General features: G+C 41.3%; 1 protein-coding gene across 1 annotated transcript in view; it reads left to right on the top strand.

Moving 5' to 3' along the window:
• Positions 1-2,636: 2,636 nt before the first annotated feature.
• LOC127582551 (janus kinase and microtubule-interacting protein 1-like) overlaps positions 2,637-17,851 on the top strand; it is a 183,999-nt gene continuing 168,784 nt past the window's right edge. The window contains 1 exon segment of the mRNA XM_052037908.1: positions 2,637-2,728. The gene's annotated coding sequence lies outside the window, so the exon portion shown is untranslated.

A 17,851-nucleotide genomic window follows, 5' to 3' on the forward strand; every position in this document is an offset into this window, starting at 1 on the left:
TCATAAATGTGAATACAGAAGTCAGCTCCCAGAGCACTAATTACTATATCAAAACAAAACAATAGGGTCAGGCATCTTGACTGAAGGCTATAGCTTGTCAAAATTGTTTACCAGTCAGTGGAATTGGGTGGTCAGCATTTGTGAGAAGCATTCAGCCAATCAGGAGCAAATGAAAGCCCTCGTAGTACAAAATGATCCAGACAAGGGGAAGTTGTTTTCAGAAAGATAATGGTATTGCTCCTTTGTCGAGCATAAATAGAGAGAAAAATGTGATGTTGGAAAATGTGTAGGAAACTGATAATCCATACACATTTAAGACATTGTAACATATTCTGACCAACACAGCTTCAGGATAACCTGGCTTTAGATTGTTATAGACAGACATGTAAGTAGGCAAGGCACAAAAGGATATGGACCTACTGAGGACAAGTGGGATTAGTGTAGATTGGCAAAAAGGTCAGCATGGATGCAGAGTGCTGAAGGGCCTGTTTGTGTGCTTTACAACTCGATGACTCTACAACGCCCTGCTTTGATGGTAATTTAAGATGTTTTCCGAAACAAACCAGGCAAGCATGTGTTACTATGTGGTAAATTAGTGAGCTTTCATTTACTGAAACTATTAACTGTTTATTGTACTGTAAGCTTGTTTATTTTTGGGAAGGAAAATTGTTTTGAAGATTGGAGATGGTGGGGTTATGAATGGTGAAGCACGTTCCATGTTGTTCAGTGCAGTGTGCAGAATTATCCCTTCTGAGCATCAGTCAAGATGAAAGCCATGTTGATAGATGTGATCTTGGTATCATTCTGAACATTGCACCAATCCTGAGAAGATGTGAGACAGGGCAAGAGTTGGGATGTAAACAGTGCAGCTCAAGCCCTTGTTGTCCAGCTGGATGGGTGACAAGACCCAGAGGGATAACAGGTCACAGAGCTTAGCTGCTTATTCACATTGGAAGGGGGAACATTATTTAATTTGAACCGACAACCATAGCTGGTTGGACTCATTAGATTCAGGCCGGGACAGTATCAGACAGGCCTTCAAGGAAAGCTCTGGAGACAGAGGGTGAAGCTGTGGGCCTGAATGATATTCCCAAGGCCAGGAGGAGCACTCCTATTCCCTAACTAGCCTCTCAAAATTTGTTTGGGACTTTGGCTTATAATACCAGGTGAAACCCTCCATTCTGATGCTTCCTGGAATGGCTGTTGGCCTTCATGTTAATAGTACCTACTACCTGAAGTGGATGGATACTGCAGTCGTCTTGGGTAGGGTCCTTTAAGGGTGGCACTGATGAGAGCTGGTGTGAAAGGGATGTCAAATTCTGGTCAGCAACTTTCAGGGAGCAGTCTGTTGAAATTCTTCCCCTGCCAGCTCCCCATTTACGTGGACTGGCCTGAGTTAAAATAAATCGCTATACTTAAGAGGAGCTTTCATTTCTTATTCATTTTCAGATATTGTTGGCAAGACCAGCACTCATTGCCCATTTCTAATTACCTATGAGAAGGTGGACGTGATTTGCTTTCTTCAACTGATCAGGGTACTCTCACAGTGCTGCTGGGTATGAAGTAAGATTTAGATCATGAAGAACGGCAGTGTATTTCCCAGTCAGGATGATGTGTGATTAAGAGGGGAACTTGTAAGTACCTTTTGTTCCCATATGTCTGCTAGTATTGTACTTGATAGTAGAAGTCATGGGTTTGGGAGATGCAATTGGAGTAGCCCGAGCAAGTAATTGCAGTAAATTTTGGAGACAGTTCACACTGCAACCACTGTGTGCCTGTGGTGGAGGGAATGAATGTCTAAGGTAGTTGATGGGGTGCCAATCAAATGGGTTGGTTTACCCTGGATGGTGTGAGCTTCTTGAGAGTTGTTGACATTGCAATAACTTAGATAAGTGCAGAAAATTCCACCACGCTGCTCACTTGTGCCTTGTAGATAGTGAAAAGTCCTTGGGCTCTGGGAGATGTATCACTCACCACAGGATGCCCAGCCTCTGACCTGCCATTGAAGCCACAGTATTTATTTGGATGATCCAGTTGAGTTTCTAGTCTGTGGTGATCCCCAGGATATTAATGTGAGGAACTTGGTGATGGTAAAGCCACTGAATGTCAAAGGAGGGTGGAAGTATTCACCCTGAATTCCAATCACAACAGACCTCCATTGTTTCCCTCTTTCGACACTACTAATGATGTTTGAGTAATTCCAGCACTTGCAATGATAAGTGTCCACTCTGGCTGTCAGCAGAGGTAAGATGTAGTCATTCAGCTCCATGATGTTGGTTGTGCAGAAATCTGTCCCAGACTCTCCTGATTGACAGTGTAGCTAAGAAACACCGTAACCAGAGGAAATACAAAGTTACAAATGCACGATCAGTTTGGTACTAATGATCTGTCCAAATTAATGGTGTTTGATTAATACTCAAAGGCCTGTGTGTGTCTGCTGTAGGGAAGTTGTGCAGTTTGGGTTCTTCATAGACAATAATTGATTTGTGAGTGATTCCTATTCTGTGTGTTCTTATGTTATACCATTCAGTTACCCTTTTATTGCTGCCTTTCTGAGTTAGTCTAGAAGATGAGTCTCTATTTTATTTGCAATTGAGGCTCAGTCAACTGACCAGTGATCCTGTATCTTCCTTTTAGAAATGAAATTCTAGAGCTGGCTATTGGAAGAGAGATCAAACCCTTTGCCTTGTCTTGTCCCAGAAAAGTATGTGGAAGAAGTTCGTTTTTGGTAAGTGAGGTTCAGTGCTGCTGATTTAATTGGTATTTTCATTTGTGTTGCTGAATATGATTAAAATGCTCAGTAATATCAGTCATAAAACCAAGCAATCGAGTGTTAATTGCATGGAATCTTTTTATGCTGTAGAACCAGTTAAAGTGTTATTGCATTAGAAATGATTATAATCTCTGCTGTGTTAACTGATTTTTGTGTGGAGGCCTGGCCTAGACCACCATCATTTTCCAACCCACTGCTACGAAGGGTCAAGGTCAGTGTTAGTCTTTGTGACAGCTTAAACCCTGCTACTTGCATTGCAACATGTGTGATTTACAGGTGAACAATCTTGATGGCATCCGTTTCCTCTCTGGGAAGCCTACTGCACCTGGTGTTTCTGGGTGGTCTTAAATCCAAGTACTAACCAGAATCATGTCAGCTTAACACCTGGGATCAGACAGTTTGAAGCATTTCCAAAATAGCATCAATAATCATTGAAAGTGTTTATATTGTTCTATTAGATTGTGCTATTCAGTATTAAGCTGAGGTTATTAAACTTTTTTTTGGCACTGGAACCATATGCTAATTGTGTGAAATCTCCTTGACAATCTTCTCCCATTGTCTCTTCATTTCTGACCTGGAGGATGCACTGGGGCTCCTGAGCATGCAGGACCTCTCTCCGGGTGTTCTTCTCTTCCACCAGGATCTCAAGGGCTGTGTAGGAAAAGCAGGATGCCCACTTCCATGCCCATTCCTCCATTTTGCTGAAGAGTTTTCCCTAATCTGATCAAAGATCCTCTGGGCCCCAACAGTGATTTGAAGCAATGAGCAGTGTCCCTTTAAGAGGGGCATGCATGACTTCAAACGGCACAGATTACTGTCAGCCACTCCACCGTTCTCTTGAAACCACACTCCGTTGAGTGAGGTGCAAATATCACCATGACGACTGGGTTGGATCCCATGTGCATTGCCATTTTAGCCCATGATTTCCACAAACAAATTTACCTCCTCGTTGCGGTACACATTAGCACTCTTGTTAAAATAAATGCACATAATTATTGGGTAGGTAGTGAATTATTAATGTGACATTATACACTCCATAATTCCTATCTCAGCCCGTGACCTTGATCTGAAATAACATGCACATTACTCATCCATCCCTTCTCTATTTCTTTCTTCTCCCAAAATCAGATCCCAAATTACTTCCTCTGTTCATCCATTGTAGCTAGTGGGAATTACTGCAGTAGAAGTTTAATAAAAGCTGATTCAGAAGAGGTTCTGGCATCTTAAATCACATCCTAAAGCTAATGTCTCAAAATAATTAAAGCAGTCGGCAAGTTGAGCCATGCATTATCTTAATCTACAGAATATGCCATTTAATTGGGTACTTTAAATATCTACCTAATATTTCACCCTCAGGCTTATCGAGAGTGACTTTGCTGTCATATTCAATTAAAGATTTCCTATTGAAGATGGCAAGATGGCACGTCACTTTCTTTTCTCTGTCAAAGATATGCTGTAGATGGTAAATGCTAAAGAATTACAGCATCATTCAAAGTTAATAATATTGAAAGGATTAAGGAATTGTTGAAGTATTCCAAATCTGAAAAGTGTAACTAAATTATTATTGATCAAAAAAAAAATTCATGGATGCTGACGTGATCAGTTCAATCCCAACCTGTGCAGTCACACAGAGAATGTGCAAACTCCATACGGTGAGCACTGGAGGGAGGTCAGGATTGGATCTGGGTTGCTGGAGCTGTGAGGTAGCAGCTCCATTAACTGCGCCACAATGCTGACCATGGGCTGACCTGATCCGAACTTGAGTGTTTTATCAAAATATACGACTGACCTGACTCGACCTGAGGCTGACACAACTGGTCTTGTAATCTGGGGCCGGCTCAGGTACCGAAATACACAGTTGAGCACTCCCAGGTAAGAATGAAGTTCTCTTAATCCGTTTAGGGAAGAAGAGGCATTACCACAGGATGGCTTAAAAACTAGTTGCAACCAGGCAGATATCTTTTCATGAATGTCACTCTGCTGGATGCTGAAGGCTAGGGACACGTGATGACCTGGTTATAAGAGTAACACTTATAACCATGGCTCATCAACAGTATGGGACGTGTGTAATTGGGCCTACACAGCATATATGAGGCCTTGGTGGGTGCAACTTAAGAGAGGACCTGCCTGAGGAGATCTCAAGTCCTGGGGTCCGGTACTTGGACTATGTGTCAGTAGGTGCTCTTTAAATTAAAAATATAACTCTCATCACCCTGTTTCCCCCAGGTCATGACTCCCACCATCAAATCAGTTTTGATCCTAACCCCACTCTCAAACACCAACCAATCATAACTCCTTTATCCTGGCCCAGTCTGCGAGATCTCAACACTTTCTGACTGGCATCTCTCTTCTCTGCCCCAGAGATTCTCTTGCTGCCCCCCCCCCCCCCCCCCATTGACCTTGTTATCATCTGTGCACTCTGCTTTTCAGCCTGTATATGCAGGGGCCCAGGGCCCAAATTTGTATCAGGGCCCATTGATAAAAATACTGTTGATCGCATCCTTTACCGCCTATGTAATGCACTGTTCCGGTTGTAGAGTTTCTCGACCAAGGGGGGGGTGGGGGGGTTACGCTGATTCAGTGTAGTCATTAAATTCCCACCCCATGCTTTGGTAACTCAGATTGAATTGAAACAATTGAATTGAAACAGTTGAATTGAAACAGTTGAATTGAAACAGGACAAATTGTGTGTGGTGGGGGTGGGGTGTGGGGGTAGATAATACAGGATGAGTTCTAACTGGGACATGATGCAGAGCTCTGGCCTGCAACAGGTTGGCAACTGAAGGGTGATACTGGGCTCTTGTGTGTTTCTACACAGCTTCAATCAATGGATTTAATTGGTGAGCTGCAGGTGTGCTAATGAACCAGTCAGTCCACTGCATTTTCAATTGAAGATGCTTTCTTTCTTTCGTGCAAAGAGAAGAATGACCTTTCTGGAAGGTTCCCAGACCTTGATTAACTTATTGTTGGCTTATTGCAATCTGTTTGGAAGTAGTTGGATGGAATTAAATGGTACAACATGATGTGAAGTGTTCTGCTGAATTCCTGAATTATCATCCAGTGACAATGTTAGGTAAACATCAATAGATGTGCAAAGTAATTAATAAACTGGGGCTGCCTGTATAAGATCATGGAGATGACAGTTTAGTGGTTAGACTGACTCAGTGCAACTGAATCTTAGAATTTCCTTTGAAGCTAGAGCAACATTGTCAATTCCCTTGTCCAAAGTGCCAACCAGTTGATGCATTTTTAAAGGTAGAAATGTCTCATCTTTCAAAGCTATTGAATCATTTCATAATAAATAATTAATTGAGATGATAGCATTTTTCAAACATTAATCAGTCTTTCCTGCTGAACGGAGGTTTTGAAGAAAATGAAGCAAAAGGTAATGGAACATGAGTACACAATTAATTGTTGTCTTCTAAGAGGAGCAAAGGAAGCAGTTGGAGAGTGGACCAGCTCCATTCCAAGAGAGGCAGTGCTTCCTCTTCCAGCATATGGTTGTTTGAGCAGGTGAGAGATCAACTCAGTGCCTTCAACCAAGACTGTGAGCGGACCTTATTCCATAAAAACAAAGTGCAGAAAATGCTCAACTTGTCTTCAGCATCTGTGGAGATGGAAACAGAGTTAACATTTCAGGTCAATAACACTTCATCAGAACTGGTAATTCTGTTTCTTTCTCCACTGATGCTGCCTGACCAGCTGAGTGTTTCCAACGTTTTCTCCTTTTAATTTGTACTCCGATTGATGTGGCTGTCATCACAGCTGGGACTTTCTTACCTTCCTCTCGTGTAGTCAGCAGCCACATCTTCCCTGGGTCATTCCCAAATGGTTCCAGGTGGATTACGTTTTTCAAGGAAGTCAAATCCTGGAACCTCCATACCCAGATCCTACACCAGTGCTTGGTTGATGACATTGATGGTCAATCAAGAGTTGCCCCATCAAGTTGGTTTGTTTACAGGGCCAGTATGCTCCACAAGATCTGATCCATGTTTGTGGGGTTGGGAGAGGGGTGGGGGGTGTGCCTCAATTACTATCTGAGTGACATCAACAGTGTTGTTAATGAAAGCAGTTAGCTGAGTATTGGCCACATTCATCAGGCAACACCAACCAGACTAAGCAACAGGTATTTTGCTGACAAATTTACTGGCATCGTGGTCTGGTTTGGTAATTTGAATGTGCAGGAACATATGAAGTGGCAGAGAATAGTGGACGCAGCCCAATAGATCATTGGCACATCCCTCCCCACCATCGGTGGTATCTCTATGCCATCATCTCGCAGCTACCATCGGGCAGGAAGTACAGAAACCTGAAGTTCCACACTACTTGGTTCAAGAACAACTATTTCCCTTCAACCATTTGGTTCTTGAACCAACCTGCACAACCCTAATCAAAACCTCAGTATAGCAACACTATGACCACTTTGCACTACAATGGACTTTTTTTTGCTCTAATTCTGTTTTTTCTTGTATAATTTTTGTATAATTTATGTTTTTCTTGTGAATGTTGTGTATCTGATGTGTCACGAACCAGCAACAAAAGAAACACACTGAGCATGATTCAGTGTTAAAAACTATTTTATTAATCACTACTTATGATAATACGTAAAATAAAAGTAAAAATGTTAGTATGTTAGAATTCAAAAATGTTAAACCTCGAACGTTAACCCCAAAACTAAACTCTTCGTGTGTGTGTGTGTGTGTGTGTGACAAAGTCCCAAACTCCAAGTTCCGGAATGGTTCTTAAAGTTCAGTTCCGCAAGCCATAAGGTGAAACATGAGCAAGGGCTTCTTCAACAACCACCGTTGTCTGAAGATCAGACGTAGAGAAACATAGAGAGAGTAAATATGAAATCCAGATGTTCCACGATGGAACCCAAACGACACTCCAGTGTTTACTTGGTAGTGACATCCTCACCCCGAAAAGCATCCGAATCGTGGTCATCCACACAAATACCTGTTTCCTTCTACAGGTCAGCAATAAAGTGAACTCCACCGGATTACTTCCAACTTCCATACATGGATTTCAGTGGCAGACACAGTTATTGTTTCTCATCCATCGATAGAGAAAACTGGCAGGCTGGTGTCTCTCTCCCTTCTCTCTCTCTCTCCTTCTTCTTCTGACTTCTTCAACAACGTCATTACGTCCTTTATCTTCTATTGACGTAAGCACGCCCCACACACACATACACACGCACTCTCTATCTTAAAGGGACATTCATTGAGTCCGTAACAGATGCCATAATGCCTGTGATGCTGCTACAAGTAATGTTTTCATTGCACTTGTGATACATGTATTTTTGCATATGATAATGAACTTGACTTTTGGAGTGAGCAAAGCTGTGTATTGTGTGCTTGCTTTGTTTCCAGCATTGTGTCTGCCTGTTTTCAAACACTGTCGAAAGGAGACTGGTCCTTTTCTCCAGTATACTGGTGATGTTGTTGATATATCAACTCGGATCAAGGGCGGTCTCTGGGTATTTTGGTGCTAGGCTGTGGGTGACAGGTTTGTCCCCATAACTGCAAGTGAAGTTTTGGACATTTCCATTTCTCAGGTGGTAGATTGATTCTATGGTTTTTGGTAATGTTTGACCAAAGGCTTCATATTTGGAATTAGGTTTCAAGGGAATATAGATTCCCATCAACAATAATTTGATATCACACAGATCATTAACCTGAGTTGCCAAGATAGGTCCGTCAGATACGTAATAAGATGGCACTTGGTGACAAAAATGTCCCTGCAGTCTAGTAACCTGAAAATAGGTTCTCTGTACCCTTGTTAAATAATCTTCACAAGAAGAGGGTTCTTTCAAACAGGCAGAGATCAGTGGACCTTTCCACTCAAGAAGATTAGAAAATTGGCAGGAAGCTAGTTTTGATATGATTCCATGATATTTGTCTTCCAAAGTTTGATTTTTGGGAGCAGTCCAGGACACCTAAGGAATCCCACCTGTCTTCCCCTTGTTAGCTCACACAAGGTGGGTGCCCCAGGAAAGCCCCAAGAGCTTATGGAGTTTTGTATATTCTTGAGGGATCCAATTACTTGGAAAAAGTTCCTTGATAACTTAGAAAAGTGCAATTGATTCCAAAAACTATAGTGGTTTAAAACTATATGACAAAAGAATGATTCTTCAAAGAATTGGTTTTCTCCATGGCTGCTCATAGATCACACATAGTAATGAAGGAGGCTATTTCTTCCATCTTGTATATTCTAAATACTCTTCTAATTTGTTGTTTGTGCGGACCTGCTGCACATTGTGTTCCCAATGTTTGCACGCAAACAATGTAATTCTCTCAACAAGGCTGTTACTGAAGATGTGAAATTACAGTGTGAACACAAACATCGCTTTAACCAAAATGCTAGAAATTTTGCACAGATTTTACAGTCGAAGTTAGACTTGCTTACGTTTAAACTCCAATTTGATTGCAATAGAAGTCAACGTGTCATTTCATTGCTAGTTGCATCTGCATGTTTACTCCCAGCACAACCAGATCCCTTGGTACATTAAAACATCATACCTTCTGTTGCTGATAATTAGATCCAATGAACAAAAAGCAGGCAGCATGGAATTAATCTTTGCAGAATTAGTTCCAACAAGAGTGAAGTAAACAAGGCTGATTGTAAAATTGCCACTCAATTTCCAGTGTTTTAGTTAAGGCAGTGCTTTTGTTTACAATGTGGTTTATATCTTCAGGACACACCTATGAAGTTCACACTGAAAGAATTACTTTGATGTACATACACTATGTGTGCAGACATACATTGGGATCACTTAATGTGCAGCAGATTCCCACAGACACCAAACAAAAAAGAGTAGTAAAATGGAATGTGGACAGTTAGAATATATAAGGTGGACAAAATAGCTTGCTAGAGTACCAAGATTTCCATGATCTATTGGCAGCTGTGCAGGAAAGTCACTCTTTGAAGAGTGATTCCAATGTTTGAAAGATTTAAGAACAAAAGGTTTCCAAATCAATTCTTATAGCAAAGCACTTTGTAACTAGCATTCCAGAATACAATTAACACTCTCCTCTTCTCCAATTACACAAGAGTAACAATCAATGAAAGTGAACGTTTGATCTCTATCTATTACAAGAATTCCACAAGCTCCAAGGAAATTAACGAGATCCATTATCTGACTTCAGTTCATGAGGATTTCCCTGAGAGTAACTTGATGAATCTATTCCTTGTATTGTGAAGTGAAACGACTTAAAGCCACTCAGAAAAAATAGTTCTGTAGGGGCAAACGCCAGTGGGCTACAGCAGCTGCTATATTCTGTGAGTTTTATAGCACAGAAACCGTGACAAATTGCAAACATAAGTAACTGCAGTCTTGTTGTTGAATGCAGATGAACATGGTTTACAGTCACAGCATGGTAGCACAGCTACTGAACTGGCACTTGAGTTCTGCACCATTGATCCAGAGACATGAGTTCAAATCCCATGGTAGCTGGGGAATTTAAACTCTGTAAAAATGCTGGTTTTCATAACAGTAACTATTAAACTATCCAATTGTTCAGAAACCCCTTCCGCTTCACTAATGTACTTCAGCGAAAGAAATCTACTACCCTCAACCAGTCTGGCCTATATGATTCCAGAGTTACCAGCATGTTTGCCACCTAATTGCCTTCTCAGTTCTGAGGCAAACAGGAGTGGACAGCAAATGCCAATATTGCCAGTGACAGCTAAATCTCATAACAAATAAATAAACTGATGAGAATTAATTGTTGGTCCAAAGTTAGAGATTGCTAAGATTTTGCCTTTTTATTTTGAACAGTGAACTTACTGTTACAATTAAAATGATGAGGAATCCTGGAATGTTACAGGATATGTCATTTGCACATCAAGCTATTTGAGAGAATCATTAAATTAATCCCACCTCCTGATTGTTCTCTGCAAATGTTTCCTTTTCAAGTATATATTCAATTCTTCTTTGAAAATTACTGCTGAATCTGCTTTTGGCACCCTTGCAGTGATTACATCCCAACCTTACCAACTCACTGTGTAGAAAACTCCTCATCAGCCCTCTGGTTCTTTTGCCAATCATATTAAAACTGTTTTCACAAATGGAAACAATTTCTCCTCTTTAATAACACTATTGAAACCCTTCATAATTTTGCACATCTCTTTTAAATCTTCCCTTTCCTTCTCTGCTTCAAGGCAAATAATCCCAGGTTCTCTGCACTTTCCACAAAACCAAATTCCTTCATTTCTGGTACGCTTGAAAACAATGAGATGAATTTCAAAGGCACAGTACAATACACTGATGTGTCTATTTAACACAACCAACTGGGGATAGATTTCTAGGCAGTGATCTCTGTCTGTCAAATTAAAGATCCCACATGCTTTCAAGGAACCTTTACAACTGGTGCATTTGCCTTCAAAAATTGGTGCATGTGAATTACAGCACTCCTTTGTAATTGAGCCTTAAATAAGATGTCAAATGTAATCATCGTAAACTGTAAGTTTCCTGTGACCATAACAACAAAGGGAAAATTCTGAGTCCCATGATATTCTGTCTTTAGCAGCCAATGGCATAACTTTGCAGGGATAAATCAACAAACCGCAACACTGAATTCTTTCTCAGAAATAGATCAAAACCACAGTATTTGCCTTTATTGTTCTTTTGCATATTACTTTTAACCAAATGGCAATCTGAATAAAGATGAAAGCAATTTTCTTTGAATCTGTTTGATGCTGAACATTTATTTGAATGAGGAAACAAGAGTATCATGCTGTGTTATTGTACTTGGAACAATAACCATTCAACATTAAGTTTTTTAAAATTTTTGTCCATGCATACAATTTCTCTGTCTCTCTGCAGAAAAATTATTTTTCCATTATAGATTGTTTCCTTTGTGACCTAAACCATGTCTTTCTTTTCCATTGCTAAATCTAAGAACAGGATTATTTTCTCAAACCATTAATGTAGCAGCAAGAGCTTTGCAACCAAAGTAATAAACTTATAACAGGTTCTTAACACGATGCACACAGTAGAATCAGAACAATTGAACAACGATGGAATTAGCTTTCTCTGTGCTCACTGAAATGCATTGGAAAGATGAGCACTGTTTAAGAGCCAATGTCGGGCTTGTGATAGAACTCCTTATTACAAAAGGAAACTGGAATCGCAGCTACATTAACTTTATTCACGAGTAATACTTCAGGTGTTTTTGCTTCATGAAGAAGAGTCATTAGAATATGTCCAGTTGCTATTGCAATTTTAAGCTTTGCACCAGAGTTTAAACTCTTTCAAGGTCACTTCAGTCCTCAATGTTCATGCCTGGATTTAGGATCTTTCCAGACCTATATAATGGTGATTACATTTAAGAAGTACTTTTTGGCTGAAAAGAGTTAAACTAATATGTCTTTAGATGAAAAATATTATTATATAAATTAAGTAATTTTCTGTTCTTAATCTTAAAATATCCATGAATCAGAGCTGATGACATATTCTATTTTGCACAAATAAGTAAATTATTTTCTGTGAAGCATCATTAATTGCACAATATTCTATCTGTATGAGGTGCTAGTTTTACAGGAAGCTTTTCACACATCTCAACTGGTATGGAATATGACCCATAAGTATCAGTAACTGTTACTTACTGGTTTTATTTTTAGTGGAGTTGGCTATCACATTTTCCAGGCTGTAAACTCTAGGACTAATCACACAGTAAATAGGCTGAAGTACTGGCTGTCAAAATGTGCCCTTGTGGATGTGTTCAGACTGCATGAACAACTGTCAGCCTTGAATTCATTTTTATAACTTTTAATTTTGTTTAAGCAAGGAGACCTTGAAGATGGGACTTTGTATTTTGTATGTTTTGAACAGTTTGATTTTTTTTTGCATAGTAAAATCTACATTGGATTAAGATTGTGATGTACTCTTCCTGGCTGTTAGATTCATTTGTGGTTAGTTAAAGGCTCCTCCTTTTAGTAACACATCCAATATCTTGTATTGCATTCTGATCTGAGCAATATTTCTGATTCTGACTAGAGCTTCATCTTGTTTTGATACCAGCCTTATTATCATTCCTCTAGTTGATGTCTCTATTTGAAAGTCTGCAAAAGTACTCTTGTTTCTATTTCCATTGCAGACTATGTTCTGGCTTGCAAAAAGCTAGACTGTCTTTAGTTGGGGTCTTGCTTTCCAACCTTAGTGGCTTGGGTGGGCCCTATCAGCAGTCTTCAATGTCATTGGAGTACACAGCCACCTTAGCTTGGGACTGTACATCAAGGTATAGTGCCAAGGAACCATAAAGGAGGTTGTTGAATACGAGATTATAAACTGTGTTGCATTATAGCTCACTGGGAGGTCCTGGCTACTTTGGTGAAATTCATTTGGTAAGGAAAATCAAATAAATCTATCCATGGCATTTCTCTACCAGTAGTTGGTATGGACCTCATTGGCTGAATCCAACTCCTGTGAGTTGCATTCATTGGTTCTTGTTACAGGTTTCTATTTTTCCCACATTAACTTTTAACCTCATTCTGAGGCTGATAATTTCCACTGAAGGTCTAACTTCCTGTGAACTCTTCTTCTGCCACAACTATCAAAGCAAATCATTATTATACAGCACTGTGTGCCCACCATCAAGGGCCCATTTAAATTGGCAAATTGGTTTATTGTTGTCACCTGTACTGAGGTACAGTGGAAAAACTTGTCTTGCGTACCGTTTATACAGATCAATTCATTACCCGGTGCATTGAGGTAGTACAAGATAAAACAATAGCAGAATGCAGAATAAAGTGTTACAGTTAGAGAAAGTGCAGTGCAGGTAGACAAGGTGCAAGGTCATAACGGGGTAGGTTGTGAGGTCAAGAGTCCATCTTAATGCATTAGGGAACCATTCAGTAGTCTTATAACAGCGGGATAGAAGCTGTCCTTGAGCCTGGTGGTACGTGCTTTCAGGCTTTTGTATCTTCTGCCCGATGGGAGGGCGGAGAAGAGAGAATGTCTGGGGTGGGTGGGGTCTTTGATTATGTTGGCTGCTTTACTGAGGCAGTAAGAAGTGTAGGCAGTCTATGGAGGGGAGGCTGGTTTCCGTGATGTGCTGAGCTGTGTCCACAACTCTCCGCAATTCCTTGCGGTCACTGGCCGAGCGGTTGCCATACCAAGCATTAAACTTGTGCTAATCCCATCTTATTCTCCAGCCATTCCACTCAACTCACCTCCCTGCAGATTCCACAGCTTGTCTACACACTATGAGCAATTTACAGTAGCCAATTAACCTGCACATTTTTGGGATGTAGGAAGAAACTGGAGGCATGCGGTTATAGAGGGAACATGCAAACCTCCCTCAGGCAGCACAGGAGGTCAGAACTGAACTGCAGTTGTGAGGCAGCAACTCTACTGACTGTGCCACTGTGCCCCCTCGTACATTGAGGGAAGGTGTCCCACGTATAACTGAGATGGTCTTTGAGCATACAGGGTGAAATATTCATCAAAGTTGTTGATATAAAAAATGACGGGAGCTTTGGCTGCTAGTTATACTTGCATCTGCATGTTTGGTTCTAATGTAGATGTATGTACAACCTACAGTGCTTGATAACCTCATCTCGTGGGTACTTAGGGATGGGCAATAAATGCTGTGCTCACCAGCTGTGCTCATGTTCTGTGGAATTGAATGTGCAGAGGTGAGTACAACCAGCATCCAATACTTATCCACGTGTTTAGCCCTGGTGACAAAAGACACTTGTGTACTCTTCATTGTTTCTACATCGGCTGGTTTACCCAATCATCTTCCATTACTGCAACCAATATTCTTGTATTGTGATGCTTCAGAATTTTGTCATTGCCTTGCTGGGGCAGTTTTATTAGTGGGGAAATAATATTCAGTGCTTCACTTATAGTCTAACACTTGTATACAAATTTAATCTCTCTCTTAATGTTAAATTATGTTAACCCCCTCTATTTTGTCAGTCAGAATAAGAATCTCTAGTCCCAAGTTACTTTTGGCAGTATTTATTTATTCAGTTGCCGTTTCAAATGGCATATCCCTTAATTGGTAATTTACAGTTCTGTTTACGGGGCTATTCATTACATGGAGCAACCACTGAGCAACCACTGAGCAGTTTGACTCCTGCTGAAGAAGCTGGGATAATGGCTGTGGATCATATACACAGGAGTTTGGACAATAACTCACTGTCTGCAACATTGATACCACAACTAATGGGGGTATCAGACTTGAATAATAAATCCATCTTCAAAGGTGATAGGCTGAAGCATTTGCAGCCATCTTTGGTTTGAACTGCCGTGCACTAAACAGCTGAGTTGTAGGGGACATTAAGCTTTGTTGCATCCAGTGATTTTAACTATTATTGTGAGGAGATGGATTCAGTTCTCTCCCCCAGGAGTGACAATCCCCGCGCACTGGACCAATGCTGAAAGAAGTTTCACCACCTCGCAAACGTGACATGGTGATCTTCACATCTCATTTTGCAACTGTAGAGAAAAATGCCTTTAATGCTTAAGCCTTTTTTCTTCTAAGTAAAGTGCCAGTTATTAGGAGATACAGAGCTACCGTAGCAGGCTGTTTAAGTAATTGGAGCAGGGAATTATTCATTCATGTGTTATAAATCAGTGCAGGATGGGTTACAAAATAGCTTCTGCAGGATTTCTTGCATCATCTGGTTTTCCTGCCTGATTATATTTATACTCAGCCTTTGACTGCACTCATTCACAATTGTGATCTGCCTGCTGCAGCTCGATTTCAGAGATTGGGGTGACCTAGGTTCAGGACTGGATATGATGTGGATTGAACAGATTCCCATTGGTCCTGTAATTAGCTCCACTCCAACAGGCAGCTCATCGGAGTCGAGGTGCAGTGTTGCAGCGAGAGGTTGAGAAAAGTGCTGGGCCAATAAAGCAGCCCTTGCTGACACTGTACCCTGAGATGCAGTCTGTTGTTGGCTTGGATGCCATCATAAAGCAGGCGCAAGGTGGAAATGAGTTTCTGTGGACAGCTGAATTCGTGGTGGATGCTGTACAATTCCTCCTGATGACAGTCAAAGGCTTCAGTGAGGTTGAAAGGCCACGTATAGTGGTTGGTCCTATTCCCTGCATTTCTATTGGAGATGTTGTGCAGAGAAGTCAGATCCCCTGTGCCTCGAGATGGACAGAATCATGTTGCTATTTGGGGTGCAGCCTCTTTGGCTGCCAGGAGGAGGCAGTAAAGGAGGAGATGCCTTTCCTAATGGCAGACGATAGGTGAACCTTCTGTAATTACAACAGTCAGATTTGTCAAAGATTATCATGATTACGGCATTACTGATATTCCATGGCATATCTTCCTCTTCTCAGATGTGGGAGTTGAAGCTGTGGATTTGTGACTGAAGTACCTCTCTACCTATATATGGTCTTTCAACCTCACTGAAACATTTGACTCCCTCAATTAGGAGGGATTGTGAAATATCCACCACAAATTCAACTGCCCACAGAAACTCATTTCCACCTTACACCTGCTTTATGATAGCGTCCAAGCCACGATCCTTATCAATGAGCCGATGACAGACTGATTCTCAGTGCAGAGAGAGGGTGTCAGCAAGGGCCGTATTATTGCTCTGACTCTTTTCCCAATGTTTAGAACTTCAGGGATACTGTCTTCTGCCCACATCTCATTGCTTATTAGCTGGCAAGTCACCTAATTCTGTTGGTCGGGGTAAGTGGCAAGGCTGGACCAGATAGGCTGCTTTGGGATGGAGTCAAGGCACTCATCTCAAGGAAATCTTCAAAGTGCTCCTTCCAATGGGAATTGACAGCCTTTTTATCCTTGAAAAGTTTATCTCCATTTTCAGGTCTCATTGGGATGATGCCATGGATGTTTGGGCCATAGATATCCTTGAGATCACTGAAGAATCCATGTATGTCATGGTTTTGGTTGCATTGCTGGACCTTCTACACATTTTACATCCACATCCAGAGGTTTTCCATTGGACCTTGACCTTCAGGTGCCTCTGGAGCAACTGGTTTTCCCTCGAGGTATGGTGGAGCTTCCAATCCAGGAATGTCTTATGTTTGATGTTAATTAGCTTCAGGATCTCATCAAACCAGAGTAAAGAGCCAAAAGTCTCTTCATAAGTGCTAATTATGGTGGACCAGGACACAAGAGGCAGTGGACACTCTGCTGTTCTAATTGATAGGGAGTCATCAAGTTATCTGTGAGGCACTGTTGACGAGCTACCTTTGTGAGGTTAAAATGTTCACTGAAGCATATGAGAGGGTGGGCCTTGCACTTAACATCTGCAAAACAAAAGTCTGCTAGCAACCTGTCCCATTGTACAACATCTCCCTCCAATAATAAAGATTCAGAATGAGACCTGGAAAACCTGGTCCATGTTTTGTCAGTTACCTCGCAGTGAAGGCAGATACTTCTGAGGAAACTCGCCATCCCTTTCAGTGCACTTGGTTGTCTGAGGAAAAGGGCGCTAAATGATCAAGATCTCAACCCAGCTCAAGGTTAACTGGGTATCAGTGATTCTTGTCATCCTTTCTGTCTGCTTCTGAGACCTGGACTAGTTCCCTCAAAGCACTGGAGAGATGCCACCAATTCTGTCTCTTCAGAATCCATCAAATACACTGGCAGGATAAGTGAATCAATGCAGTGTTCTCTCCCAGGCCACCATTCCCAGCTTCAAGGCCCTAATTACACTTAATTGGCTCTTTTCCCGAGCTATGTTATGGCAAGAGATTACCAGGCGGACAGAGAAAAAGCTTCAAGGATTTTCTCGAAGCCTCCTTGGAAAAAGTGCATCATCCCCACTGACTCCTGGTGTGACTTGCGTGGTCCATGACTGTTCAACAGGGAAGAGGAGCATTTGTGTTGGTACTGTGCACTGGCACTTCTGGAGTGCACGGAAGCTGAGCACAAGCACTGGAAGGAATGCACCATACTCCACACATCCACTCTGTCAGGCACCCCTGCACCAATTATGGAAGTGTCCGCCGGTCCATAGTTGTCAACGTCAGCCACTGCAAAGCTCAGAGAACCAGAGTGGAAGCAGATTATCCGAGATCCCAGGGGACAGCCTAAGAAGAAGAGAAGGAGGATTCTGTTAAAATTGAATTTTGTGCAATTA

This window comes from Pristis pectinata, chromosome 2 (genome assembly GCF_009764475.1).
Source record: "Pristis pectinata isolate sPriPec2 chromosome 2, sPriPec2.1.pri, whole genome shotgun sequence".
NCBI classification, from domain to species: domain Eukaryota; kingdom Metazoa; phylum Chordata; class Chondrichthyes; order Rhinopristiformes; family Pristidae; genus Pristis; species Pristis pectinata.